The sequence below is a fragment of the Hyperolius riggenbachi genome, chromosome 3 (assembly GCF_040937935.1).
Source record: "Hyperolius riggenbachi isolate aHypRig1 chromosome 3, aHypRig1.pri, whole genome shotgun sequence".
Taxonomy (NCBI): Eukaryota; Metazoa; Chordata; class Amphibia; order Anura; family Hyperoliidae; genus Hyperolius; species Hyperolius riggenbachi.
In genome coordinates, this window is record NC_090648.1 from 361,581,422 (window position 1) to 361,595,549 (window position 14,128).

The 14,128-nt window shown below is 45.3% G+C and overlaps 1 protein-coding gene across 5 annotated transcripts in view; it reads right to left on the bottom strand.

Moving 5' to 3' along the window:
* The window catches only part of HTR4 (5-hydroxytryptamine receptor 4), a 724,446-nt gene that overhangs the window by 436,878 nt on the left and 273,440 nt on the right, over nucleotides 1–14,128 (bottom strand). Inside the window, exon 1 of one of the 5 annotated variants that reach the window (XM_068277119.1) lies at nucleotides 4,253–4,322. The exons of the other annotated variants lie outside the window; for them this stretch is intronic. The gene's annotated coding sequence lies outside the window, so the exon portion shown is untranslated. Of the gene's footprint in view, nucleotides 1–4,252; nucleotides 4,323–14,128 lie in introns of those variants that run through there. 5 annotated transcript variants of the gene reach the window in all.

The following is a 14,128-nucleotide window of genomic DNA, read 5'->3' on the forward strand; positions in this document are numbered from 1 at the left end:
ATTGATGGGTAATTAGTGGGTGTTTGGAGGAGAGAACAGATGTAAACAATGCACTTGGGTGGTGATCTGATGTCGGATCTGCGGGCGATCTATTGGTGTGGGTGGGTGATCAGATTGCCCGCAAGGGGCAGGTTAGGGGCTGATTGATGGGTGGCAGTGACAGGGGGTGATTGATGGGTGATTGACAGGTGATTGACAGGTGATCAGGGGGATAGAGGTATACAGTACACAAGGGGGGGTGTCGGGGAGGGGAGTCTGGGGAGAATCTGAGGGGTTAGGGGGGGTGATCAGGAGTCCCCAGGGGGCAGTTTAGGGTTAAAAAAAATAGCGTTGACAGATAGTGACAGGGAGTGATTGATGGGTGATTAGGGGGGGTGATTGGGTGTAAACCGGGGTCTGGGGGGTGGGCAGGGGGGGTCTGAGGGGTGCTGTGGGCGATCAGGGGGCAGGGAGGGGGGGGAGATCAGTGTGCTTGGGTGCAGACTAGGGTGGCTGCAGCCTGCCCTGGTGGTCCCTCGGACACTGGGACCACCAGGGCAGGAGGCAGCCTGTATAATACACTTTGTAAACATTACAAAGTGTATTATACACTTTGTATGCGGCGATCATCAGGTTAACATCCCGCCGGCGCTTCCGTATGGCCGGCGGGATGTTGCGGCGGGTGAGCGGAGACAGGCACCGGCGGAGAATCGCGTCACGGATGACGCGATCGCTCCGCCCATGCCCCTACAATGACCGCCGCCTTTGGGCATGAGCTGGTCCTTGCGGGCTCCACTTCCCGGCCGCCTCTGTGCGTTAGGCGGTCGGGAAGTGGTTAACAACCCGCCAGCGCTGCTAATTGGCCAGCGAGTTGATGTCGCGGGTGGGCGGAGCCAAATGCCAGTGGATACATGCGCATTCCTGCACGCGATCCCCGGCTAATCAGTCCCCCAGGTGACGCCGATCGGCGTTACACGGTCCTGAGGGTGCCACTTTGCCGCCGCCGCCTATTGGTAGTGGGCGGTCGGCAAGTGGTTAAAGTAGACCTGAACTCTTGCACAAGACAGAAGGAAAACAGAGAAATGCACATAAATGTATGTATTTAGAGAGGTTAGCCTGTCTAATACCCCCCTAATCACAAGTGTAATTTGATTTCTCAGCCTTGTCAGCTATCAAATCTCAGCAGCCTCAGCAGAGCAGCTAATTTGTAAATACTGGATGTTAACCCTTTGTCTGCTTCCATGAAATCAGCAAGTAGACACTGCAGGAGTTCTGTAAGCTGTATAAAAGAAATGTTATTCTTTAAAGGTTATTATGCTATTACTTATTAACTTTTACAGAATAGAGAAAGTACTGAGTTTAGGTTCGATTTAAGTTATTTTGCATGATATGGTGAGCATTGTATTTTTTTTAAAAAAAGCAATTTGCCTTCTTAAAACAGAAGGTATTTGTGATAATTAAGCTTTAATGAGCAATTGTGGTTTCCCACAATGCACCGCTACAGAGTATGCAAATTATTTCTTTAGGCCTTTGAAGCCAGATTTAAAGAGAACCTGTGCTAAATAAAAATATTTAAAATAAACACATGAGGTAACTTCAAATGAACATTACATAGTTACCTTGCCATCAGTTCCTCTCAGAAGCTCACCATTTTCTTCTGACAATAATCCCTTCCAGTTCTGACAATATTTTGTCAGATCTGAAATATATCAGTTGCTGTCAGTAAAATATCAGTTGCTGTCAGTTATAGCTGAGAGGAAAACTGATGTACCAGGTAATGTCCATGTTTCCCTATGGCTCAACTGGGCGATGTCACAGTTTAACTGTGTGCTGACCAGACAGCTGTTATGGGTAATGGCCATTTTCAAAATGGAGGACGGAAAATCCCCTTGATCACAGTGAACAAACAGGACGCGGGACAGGAGAAAGACACTGAGGAGTAGACTACATGGAAGGTAAGTATGACTTGTGTATGCTTATTTGGACTTTTAATTTTCAGTTCAGGTTTTCTTTAAATCCAGAACTGCTGGTGCATAGCAAGCCTATAGCTTATAAAATTTACAGCGCCACACCAACTCAACATGCAAACAGCCTGATTTGGACTTTTGGTCCTCAGAGCATGGCAGGGATTGACATGTATCATGGGATAGCGCTGTGTGCAACAGAATGCCCGAGTAGCTTGGGGTGACCTAAATTCACTAGAAAACTAAAGGGGACAAATAGAGACTGAGAAGACCTATTGAAAAGCAACGCTCAGTGTAAAAAAAAAAAAAAAAAGTTTTTTCCCTTACAGATCTGTGTACACAAAACTTATTAACCTCCTTGGCGTTCTGATTTATGGCTGCGCACGGCCGCGGGATGGTTTTTTAAAACATGTAGTTAGCCTAGCACTAGCTACACGATTCCCCCCTCCCTGCCGAATCCCTCCCACCCCTCCGATCGCTGTGGGCGCAAATACGCAACAGGAACTGAACGGGATTTCCTGTATGGGCTTCCCCCGTCCCCATGGCAACGATCGTGATGACGTCATCGACGTCGTGATGTCAGGCGGAGTCCCGATCCACCCCATAGCGCAGCCTGGCGGTGATTGACCAGGCTGCGCAAGGGATCTGCGGGGGGGCCTCTTTCATGGCGGGTAGCGGCGGATCGGCGGCGATCGCAACAAACACGCAGCTAGCAAAGTGCTAGGTGCGCGTTTGGAAAAAAAATTGTGCAAGTTGGCCCACCGGGGCCTGAGCAGTGCACTGCGGCGTTACTGGACAAGCTGAGCTTGTTCGTTACGCCCAGGAGGTTAAAGGGGACAGCAGAAATAGAAGGGAAAGAGGAAGGATTGGTTCCAAAATAGGGAAAGATCACTTAAAAATAATGGACATTTGGGGCTTCTATGTGAGCTGTAAGAAAAACAGAGGATACATAAAGATTAACATAGAGGATTATTGATCACCAACTGCAGGACCGTGAAACTACACTATAAAACTAAGCATCATAAGATATTGATTATTTTTCGTGACCCATGACAGAACATGACACATTCAGAGATGTTTCAGCTATTTATGTACCCACAGGGTCAGCAGATCTGCAGAGCATCATAAGTGTGACTTCACCTAACAAAAATCATGGCAATTCTAGAAATGATTGATTCACTACAGGTTATGGTTTCATGTAGTTCAATGGTAGTTTAAAACACACCTGTCATGACAGAAATATGGAAACCGCCATTTCTGACTTCCTTCTGAAAATGTAGGTGTTGCCTTGCGGTAATATTACAGAGTTCTTTACCTGGAACAGGTATGTAAACTTGGGGTGGCAGGAGAGAGTAAAGCCTTGTACACTCCTACAAGGACTGTCACCCAGGACTGAGCCTTGTTCCTTCAAGTGGGAGGGACCAATGCAGTACAGACGTGTCACTAGCCTGCATTTTGAGGATGCACTCTGTTATGCAGGGAGCAGAAAGGCTAAAACAAGAAGGGGGGCATGACAGAGCAGGTGGGGTGAGTAGGAGAACAATGCAGTCGACCCGTGTTCAGCCGAGTCTGTCTGCTAGGGACATCGCACACCAAAGCATGAACGGGGGAGTTGACCGTCACTGTACATTCAGTAGATTGAGGTGAGCCTGACCAGCTGCCTCACCAGGGAACCAACTAGTGTGTACAAAGCTTAAAAACACCGGATATGTTTACTTGTGTCAGGTGAGTTACTTGGAAAGGTTTATAGCTAGTGATACTGATACTGCCATGAAAGAAGCATTCAAATGCTAGATTGACATAACCTTTTACATATTTCTAATATGCAAAGTTAACTATACTAGCATTTAGTATTGTGGTTCACAGTGATCAAATCTGCTGGAAAAAACATTATCTTGACAGCTTATGGACCTTGATGATTGAAATCTACACTCTGTTTTGATCCTCTTTTCTCTGCCAGGTCGTAGATTTTAATTATCCTGCAGCACCCTCCGATCGCGTTGCTCTCTCCCAGCCACAGATCACTCGCCCTGATGTCTATATGACGGCAGAGCTGTGTGAGCCGGTCAGGAGCCAATGAAAATGGCTCCCGACAAGCTCACACAGCTCTGCAGTCATAGCGACGGCAGAGAGAGGGACCTGTGATTCAACAGGAAGTTCCGTTCTTTGGTACCAGCAGTCTCTGGTCCTTAAGGGGCCTACCACCTGCAACACCCCCCCCCCCCCCCAAGAAAAGAAAGCTTTGCAGGAAGCGGCGCCTTGTGCCTACTACTGTTCGCAATCTGTTGTCCAAAATGATTAAGAATTACCATTTCAGGTGACCGCTATCCAAGAGGTCTACGTAGTTTCAGAAGCTACAGAATCCAAAAGATGAGACCTATGGTAAAGCAATTAGGTTATTTATGGTGAGGACAGCAATGCAAGTTTTCATAATCCTAAGCATAAAGTAACAGCAGCAGAAGCTGACAGAGAACAGATGTACTTTCACAGTTAATATTTTGTTTTTTGGGGGTTTATTTGCTTTTTAAGCACATTCATTAACTTTAAACGCATATGCTCATTAGTGGAAATTCATCATCGTGGAAGAGGTTTTCAGCTTTGCAGCAAAGAGCTTTATGGCACCGCTACAAACTACATATTTAAATTATACAAACGAGTTTAAGGAGAATCTAGGCAGCAAATTAATCAAGAAATAAGGCTCTCATAAATGCTAATTTACCTTGTGAATGTGGACTAATTTTTCCCATCATTTGTGGTTACAATACAATGCTCAAATGGAATAGAATGGCAATAAAATGTCATATGATGATTATTGCATTTTAGCAGTTTGAACTCAGGAAAAACCATCTGCAGGGTGGGCTGGCATGACTTTAAATCTCATCTATGGCAGTTATTAATGGACAACTGAAGCGAGAGGGGTATGGAGGCTGCCATATTTATTTGCTGTATGATTTATTCAAGGCTCCCTATTAATGGCGTTTTGAAAGTTGATAGGGATAGGTGTGATTGGTTAAATTAAGGAAGATATCTGGTAACCTTCTGATAAATATCAGTTGGCTGACAGTCCTGCTGACCTCTGACCACAGTAGTGTCTTAATCACACACCTTAAACCAGCATGAAGCTAATCCACTCAAACCTCAGTCAGAAACATGCTTGTTCAGGTTCTATGGCTAAATGTTTTGGAGACAGAAGAGCAGGAAAGCCAGGCAATGTGCACGGTTAAAAGGAAATAAATATTTCAGCATCCATATTCCTACGCAATAGTGAAGTTCCTCAATGCTGCAGCCCAATAGTTTGTAGCACCAGGGAGTCAACCAGTCACCACCCATATCCACCCAGGGTGTAACTTCAATGCGGAAACAGAAAGACTGGGTCTCCTGGATTTAGGCCAATTGTACAGTGTATTTCAAGTAACAGTGAGGAGGACAACATTTTCGACCAGTGCGGTTTTTATCTAGTGCTTACAGAACCACTGTGCAACAACCATATTTAAGTGCAATAATTAGCATAAAACACACCTACTGCATCAGTAGGCAGGCACAAAACTTAGAGACAGACTGTCATACAAAACAGAAAGAAGTATTCACAGGATACTCTGCACTGTTACACTTGGAATAAAAACTGTTGTAGCCTCCATATTCCTCGGATCAGGAATGCTTTAATTTGCAGTCAAGTGCCATCTTTCTCAAGGTGCCCACTAATGATAAAATATTTTGTGTCCACTCTTACCATTTTTATGTAATATAACTGACTACCTAAAAGTGGCCATTCAAAGTATATTCACTTAGTTTAACTTTCTACTACATAGATTTGGTGAGATCCAACAAAAAACACTGGTCCATTTATTTTAACGAAATGTCAAGTAGAGCCAGAGGTTGTGGTCACTAAAGAGGACTCCTGCACTGGTGGCCGTCGGAGTATGGGTACAGAAGGAACATATTAAATGTGGGCAGGGTCAGTCTGAAACACTCCACCTCTAATTATGTGAACATACAGCGTGGAAAGCTTGTTTAGCCATAAGTGACAATGTGTCTTCTCTTCACCAGAGCACACCATAAGGGATGAAGGGCTACCACCCCTAGTGGGCAATGGACTATTTTGCTACCTAGTAGCCACCAGTTCAAGGCCCTTGGGATTGCCCCAGAAGTGACAGAGATAACAGACCACCAAGGTAGATGGAAAGCTGTAATGCAAGCAAGTTTCTTGTAGAGTAGTCAGGAACAGCCCAAACACCAGAACTGGTAGCAGGTTGCGGAGACCGTAAACAAGCCAATGGTCAAGGGCAGAGTTCAAGTTTCGTAAATGGGAACACAAACCAAGGTCTGGGTCGGTGGAGTTTAGGAACAATGTCAAAGACAAGCACAGTCACAATGGGTTAACTAATGGTTTAACTAATGATTATACCTCTAGTACAAGACCTCTACCTTGTACAAGTCAAGGACTAGCACAGAAGATAAAGCAGCATCCTGCAGTCTAAATAAGCCTTAAATAGGGTTGCAGTGGATGCCTCTATTTGTGGAGTAAGCACAGTTACATTTTTTGCATGATCATGTGAGACTGCTGCGCATGCCCACTGAAAATTGCAAATGTGCATGGTTGCCACAAGAACAGAAATCTCCAGGAGCCTGGCCACGCGCTGAAGAAAATATATATATATATATATATATATATATATATATATATATATATATATATATATATATATATATATATACATATACATATACATACACACACATATACATACATATATGCATACACATATATACATACACACACACATACATTCATGCATAATTATTCATACCCCTGGCAAATTTTGACTTAAAGTTGCTTTTATTCAACCAGCAAGCAATTTTTTGATGGGAAATGACATAGGTGTCTTTCAAAAGATAATAAGACGATGTACAAGAGGCATTATTGTGGGGAAAAAAAACATTTCTCAGCTTTTATTTACATTTGAGCAAAAAGTGTCCAGTCCAAAATTATTCAATCCCTTCACAAACTCTCACAGTCTGTGGGGAAATCCAAAGTTTTATACCATTCCAAATAGTTTTGACTTAATAATTGTAATTATGATGCTTTAGAACAGCTGTTTTAATCAATTCCACAGGAGAAGCTCTCTGCAGTTGATTTGTGGACAGTCATGGCTAAGATAAAGGAGCTCAGTGAGGACCTGCGGCTGTGCATTGTGGCTGCTCACAAGTCAGGAAAGGGCTACAAGGCCATTTCTAAAGGTTTTCAAGTCCCAGTGGCTACAGTGCAAAGTATTATTAAAAAATACAAGATGTTACACACTGTGTAACATCTTAGAGGATGTGGTCGGAAGCAAAAAGTGACCCCTGTACTGGCCAGGAGGATAGTGAGAGAGGTGAAAAACAATCCAAGGATCACCACCAAGGCCATTCTGGTGAATTTGGGCTCTGCTGGTGGCAATGTCTCAAGGCAGACAATCCAGCGGACACTGCACCCTGCTGGGTTCCACAAGTGCACTGCAGACCAAGGAGGACACCACTTCTCCAGATAAGGCACACACAATCTTAAAAATTTCATGCTAAATGACAGTGGAGGGAGGCATCCTAGTTTTAAACATTTTTAGAGTAGAGAATTTATCATATTTTTTGCTTCTTGTCCACTTCTGCATCTTATTTTAGCTAAACAAAAGCTTGCTGTAACCAATATTATATTTTTTGAATTAAAATGTGTTGTAGTTCTGCCTATTATAAGCATACCAACAGGGAAAAAGGAGCAACAAACTAAAGCTTCAGCAGTTAAAGAGGAACTCCAGTGAAAATAATGTAATAAAAAAAGTGCTTCATTTTTACAATAATTATGTATAAATGATTTAGTCAGTGTTTGCTCATTGTAAAATCTTTCCGCTCCCCGATTTACATTCTGACATGTATCACATGGTGACATGTTTACTGTGGGCAGGTTATGTAGCTGCTGCTAGCTGTTTTGGCCGTTAGAGACAGCTGTAAGCAGCTATTTCCTGTCTGTGAACATTGTTACATTGTGGCAGTTTGCCAGGAGCACCGCGGTCCTCAGAGCTTCTTGTGGGAGCGGTTTCACCACAATATCAGTCATACAGCGCCCCTGATGGTCTGTTTGTGAAAACCAATATATTTCTAATGTAAAAGGGGGTATCAGCTACTGATTGGGATAAAGTTAAATTCTTGGTTGGAGTTCCTCTTTAAGCTGGGATTAAGGTGGCACATACTAATGATGTCAAATACTCTATGGCCAATATGAGAGGAAGTTCATATCTACCTTCTCTTTTTAAATATTTTATTTTGGTGCCTCAAACGTAAAGAAAACCCAAGGTAAACCTTGGATAAGATAACAGTTACAGAAGAAGAGTGAAGCCTCGGGATGCTGTACAGGCTTCCCGTGTCATACTGGCTGGGGCCCTTGGGAACATCAGGGCTCCTCTTCAGACAGGAGTGTGAGCACGTCTGCACTTGTGAAGCAGCATGGAGCAACTCATGCAGGAAGTGGCTCTGGCTTACCGTGCAGGTGTGGGCATATAGGTGCAGTGCAACTGCGCTTGTACCAAAAGAAGGGCTCAGTCTCAATCTACAGACAGACAAGCCCTTGTCAGAATTCTTTGGGGGATCCTTGCTTGCCAGTGGGGGGAAGAAGGGCGGCCTTGGAAGCCTTAATGGACCTGATAACATGGTGTACAATCTTCCAAAGTGTTAATGGGTCTTGTGTAAGAACCCATATGAAACCCAGTGGGCAGAAAGGTACTAGTTTGTATGTATGGTTATGTCTGACAAACCGGCGAAGCCCTGGTTTCTGGACTATACATTAACCACTTGAGGACCGTGGGCTTTACCCCCTTTAAGGACCAGACCCTTTTTTTCCATTCAGACCACTGCAGCTTTCACGGTTTATTGCTCACTCATACAACCTACCACCTAAATGAATTTTGGCTCCTTTTCTTGTCACTAATAAAGCTTTCTTTTGGTGCTATTTGATCGCTGCTGCGATTTTTACTTTTTATTATATTCATCAAAAAAGACATGAATTTTGTCAAAAAAATGATTTTTTTAACTTTCTGTGCTGACATTTTTCAAATAAAGTAAAATTTCTGTATACATGCAGCACGAAAAATGTGGACAAACATGTTTTTAATTAAAAAAAAACCCATTCAGCCAATATTGATTGGTTTGGGTAAAAGTGATAGCGTTTACAAACTATGGTGCAAAAAGTGAATTTTCCCATTTTGAAGCATCTATGACTTTTCTGACCACCTGTCATGTTTCATGAGGGGCTAGAATTCCAGGATAGTATAAATACCCCCCAAATGACCCCATTTTGGAAGGAAGACATCCCAAAGTATTCACTGAGAGGCATGGTGAGTTCATAGAAGATTTTATTTTTTGTCACAAGTTAGCGGAAAATGACACTTTGTGACAAAAAAGAAAAAAAAAAGTTTCCATTTCTTCTAACTTGCGACAAAAAAAAATTTATATCTGCCACGGACTCACTATGCTCCTCTCTGAATACCTTGAAGTGTCTACTTTCCAAAAAGGGGTAATTTGTGGGGTGTGTTTACTGTCCTTGCATTTTGGGGGGTGCCTAATTGTAAGCACCCCTGTAAAGCCTAAAGGTGCTCATTGGACTTTGGGCCCCTTAGCGCAGTTAGGCTGCAAAAAAGTGCCACACGTGGTATTGCCATACTCAGGAGTAGTAGTATAATGTGTTTTGGGGTGTATTTTTACACATATCCATGCTGGGTGGGAGAAATACCGCTGTAAATGACAATTGTTTGATTTTTTTTACACACAATTGTCCATTTACAGAGATATTTCTCCCACTCAGCATGTGTATGCGTAAAAATACACCCCAAAACACATTATACTACTTCTCCTGAGTACGGCGATACCACATGTGTGGCACTTTTTTTCACCCTAACTGCGCTAAGGGGCTCAAAGTCCAATGAGTACCTTTAGGATTTCACAGGTCATTTTTGTGTCAAGACTACTCCTCACGGTTTAGGGCCCCTAAAATGCCAGGGCAGTATAGGAACCCCACAAGTGACCCCATTTTAGAAAGAAGACACCCCAAGGTATTCCGTTAGGAGCATGGTGAGTTCATAGAAGATTTTATTTTTTGTCACAAGTTAGCGGAAATTGATTTTAATTGTTTGTTTTTTTCACAAAGTGTAATTTTCCGCTACCTTGTGACAAAAAATAAAATCTTCTATGAACTCACCATACTCCTAACGGAATACCTTTGGGTGTCTTCTTTCTAAAATGGGGTCACTTGTGGGGTTCCTATACTGCCCTGGCATTTTAGGGGCCCTAAACCGTAAGGAGTAGTCTCGAAACCAAATGTCGCAAAATTGCCTGTGAAATCCTAAAGGTACTCATTGGACTTTGGGCCCCTTAGCGCACTTAGGGTGTAAAAAAGTGCCACACATGTGGTACCGCCGTACTCATGAGAAGTAGTATAATGTGTTTTGGGGTGTATTTTTACACATACCCATGCTGGGTGGGAGAAATATCTCTGTAAATGACAATTTTTGATTTTTTTTTTACACACAATTGTCCATTTACAGAGAGATTTCTCCCACCCAGCATGGGTATGTGTAAAAATACACCCCAAAACACATTATACTACTTTACCTTAGTACAGCGGTACCACATGTGTGACACTTTTTTGCAGCCTAGGTGCGCTAAGGGGCCCAACGTCCTATTCACAGGTCATTTTGAGGCATTTGTTTTCCTCGGACACTGGGACCACCAGGGCAGGAGGCAGCCTGTATAATACACTTTGTATACATTAGAGCTGCTGTGGACTTTATCAGCAAGACTTGTCTTGTCATAATCCTGGCCCTGGCAAGAAACTGTCTATTAACAGAACTTCTGTAAGGGTTTCACAGCTGCTGGCTTGTGCCTGACTGCATGCCAGTGCCTGACTGCAGTTCAAATTCGATCTACTTTAATCAACAATTGTCTTGCAATAACAACACTGCGCTCCCTGATTTCTATGTACGGTTTCAGTAGCATTAACTAGAAATGCAGTATTTACTGTCTGAACTGTCTCCAGCATCAAACAATTATTAGCAGATTAATACAAGGGAAAGTTGATCTTGCTGTGAAATGCACACATTTGTTGATAACTCAGCAGCAGTCTTTGGCTGAAAAGTAATGGTTTATGATAACCTTTTGTTTTGTGTAAGGTTTCAGATCCTTTGATATTACATGCACAGGGCCGGCCCTAGACTATTTGCCGCCTGAGGCAAAAAAAAAATTTCCGCCGCCACCGACCCCCCCCCCCCCCCCCCCCCGGTGGGGGGCGCGCTCTGGGGGGCCACCGAGCTGGAGGGGTAGCTGGCAGGACGGGGGTATTGGGCCTAGCGGCGGTGGAGGGCACCCCCCTCCCTCGCCTGGGTCCCCCGAACTGCGCTACCCTCCAGCCTTAAATACAAGCAGCCGCTATGTGTAAGAGGCACGGGCGGGGAGGACTCACCTCTTCCTCGTTCCAAGCGTGCGCTCCACTGACGTCACTTCCTGCAGCGTTGCAGGAAGTGACGTCAGTGGAGCGCACGCTTGGAACGAGGAAGAGGTGATTCCTACCCGCCCGTGCCTCTTACACATAGCGGCTGCTTGTATTTAAGGCTGGAGGGGAGAGGAGCACGGGGGACCCAGGCGAGGGAGGGGGGGGTCCGACCCCCCTCCCCGCCGCTAGGCCCAATACCCCCGTCCTGCCAGCTACCCCTCCAGCTCGGCGGCCGGCTCCCCGCATGGACGGGCGGGTGCCGCCCCTGGAATTTTGCCGCCTGAGGCAAAAGTTTCACCCCGCCTCATGAGCGGGCCGGCCCTGTACATGCATTTCCATTACAAATATTTTAAATAATTTATAGATGAAAGGTAACTAGCCTATAGTAGGCGTCCCATTTATTATTCTATGTGCACAGTGGTTTCATAAAACAAGGGGTTCAGAGGGAGCCACATCATATGCCAAATGGCAGCTATCAAGGAAATAGGAAACATCTTTGTTCCATTGCTGAGTTTCTTTGAAGTACACCTGAACTGAGAGGGATATGGAGGCTGCCATATTTATTTTCTTTTAAACCATACTAGTCGCTCCTGCTGATCTCTTTGGCTGAAGTAGTATCTGAATCACAAACCTGAAACAAGCATGCAGCTTGCAACTGAAATCTGACTAGACTAAAATCAGACTTCTGTCAGAAACCTCTGAACTGCATGCTTGTTGTTCTGGGTTTGTAGCTAAAAGTATTAAGAGGCAGAGGAACAGGACAGCCTCCAGGCAACTGGTACTGTTTAAAAGGAAATAAATATGGCTGCCTTCATATCCCGCTAAGTTCAGGTGTAACTGTCCTAATCTTGCTGCAGCTCAGTATCGCCAAACTCTCTCATCAGCCCTAGAGAAAGCTGCTCCACCAATATTTCGCCGCCACCGACCCCCTAACCCCCAGCCCTGGCGCACTACCCATACTCGCAACCTCCAGAGGAAAACACGCGCCACTGAACGGAAATGGAGAAAAACTAGACTTAACCAGGATTTCCTACAGTACAAGACCAACCTGCTGCAGTTCCACACTGCCCTTGCTCATGCGAAGCAGGAATACTTTACCAAGCTCATCGGAGCACAAGCTTCCACTCCCCGGCATCTTTTTGCCACTTTCAACTCCCTGCTTAAACCCACCCCCCCACCCTCAGTTTCCTCCCTCTCTGCCACAGATTTAGCCACCCACTTCACCAACAAAATTGTCTCCATCCGCCAAGAAATATCCAATCTCCAATCTTCACCTCCCACCCCCTCCCAACCAGCTCCTCCTCCACCCTACCCTCCCCTCACAACCTTCACTCCTACTACCACCGAGGAAGTCAACCACCTACTGCAGACTTCCCATACCACTACTTCGCCGCCTTGACCCCATCCCTTCTGATTTACTCCAGCCTCACTTCACGAAATTGGCCCCAGTCCTCACTACCCTGTTCAACCTCTCCCTATCCACAGGCACCTTCCCCTCAGACTTCAAGCAGGCCACTGTACTACCCCTGCTCAAGAAACCCTCCCTCGACCCCTCGCTACCCTCCAACTACCGTCCTATCTCCCTCCTCCCCTTTGCCTCAAAACTCCTGGAGCGTCTGGTTCACAAATGCCTGACCCAGTACCTCAATGCCAACTCAATCCTAGACCCACTGCAATCTGGATTTCGGCCTGCCCACTCAACCAAAACTGCTCTCACCAAAGTGGTCAATGACCTTGACTTAGCTAAAGCTGAAGGTAAATACTCCATTCTCCTCCTCCTTGACCTTTCAGCAGCTTTTGACACAGTAGATCATCCCCTACTCCTCCAGTCCCTCCAGTCCTTGGGCATTCATGATCTCGCCCTGTCCTGGCTTTCATCCTACCTCTCCAACCGCTCCTTCACGACCGCCTTCAATCAGTCCTCGTCCACCCCCAACCACCTCTCGGTGGGAGTCCCCCAAGGTTCGGTCCTTGGCCCCCTACTGTTCACCCTATACACAGCCTCCATTGGCAAGGTTATCTCCTCCATGGGTTTTAACTATCATCTGTATGCAGATGACACCCAGATCTACCTCCACACCCCTGACATATCCACCACTACCATGGACAAGGTCTCCTCCTGCCTATCAGCCATCTCCTCCTGGATGTCCGCTAGGTTCCTGAAACTAAATCTAGACGAAACGGAATTTATGATCTTCCCACCCCGGCCATCCACGAACCTCCCAGATGTGCATGTCACTGTTAACCACACTATCATTCGCCCTACCTTTCAAGTCCGCTGTCTGGGTGTCACCCTGGACTCCGCACTCTCCTTCACTTCCCACATCCAAATCCTCACAAAGTCCTGCAACTTCCACCTTCGTAACATCTGTAAGATTTGCCCTTTCCTGACCTCTGCCACCACCAAACTCCTCATCCATGCCCTCATAATTTCCCGCCTTGACTACTGCAATGCCCTGCTGTCTGGTCTCCCTATGACCCGAACAGCCCCACTGCAGTCCATCATGAATGCAGCAGCCAGAATTATCCACTGCTCCCATCGCTCCACCATGGCAGATCCCCTCCTAGAATCCCTCCACTGACTTCCTATCCAGTCCAGAATCAAATTCAAGATACTGTATCTGACCTACAAATCGGTCCACAAAACCTGTCCAACCTACATTTCCGATCTTAC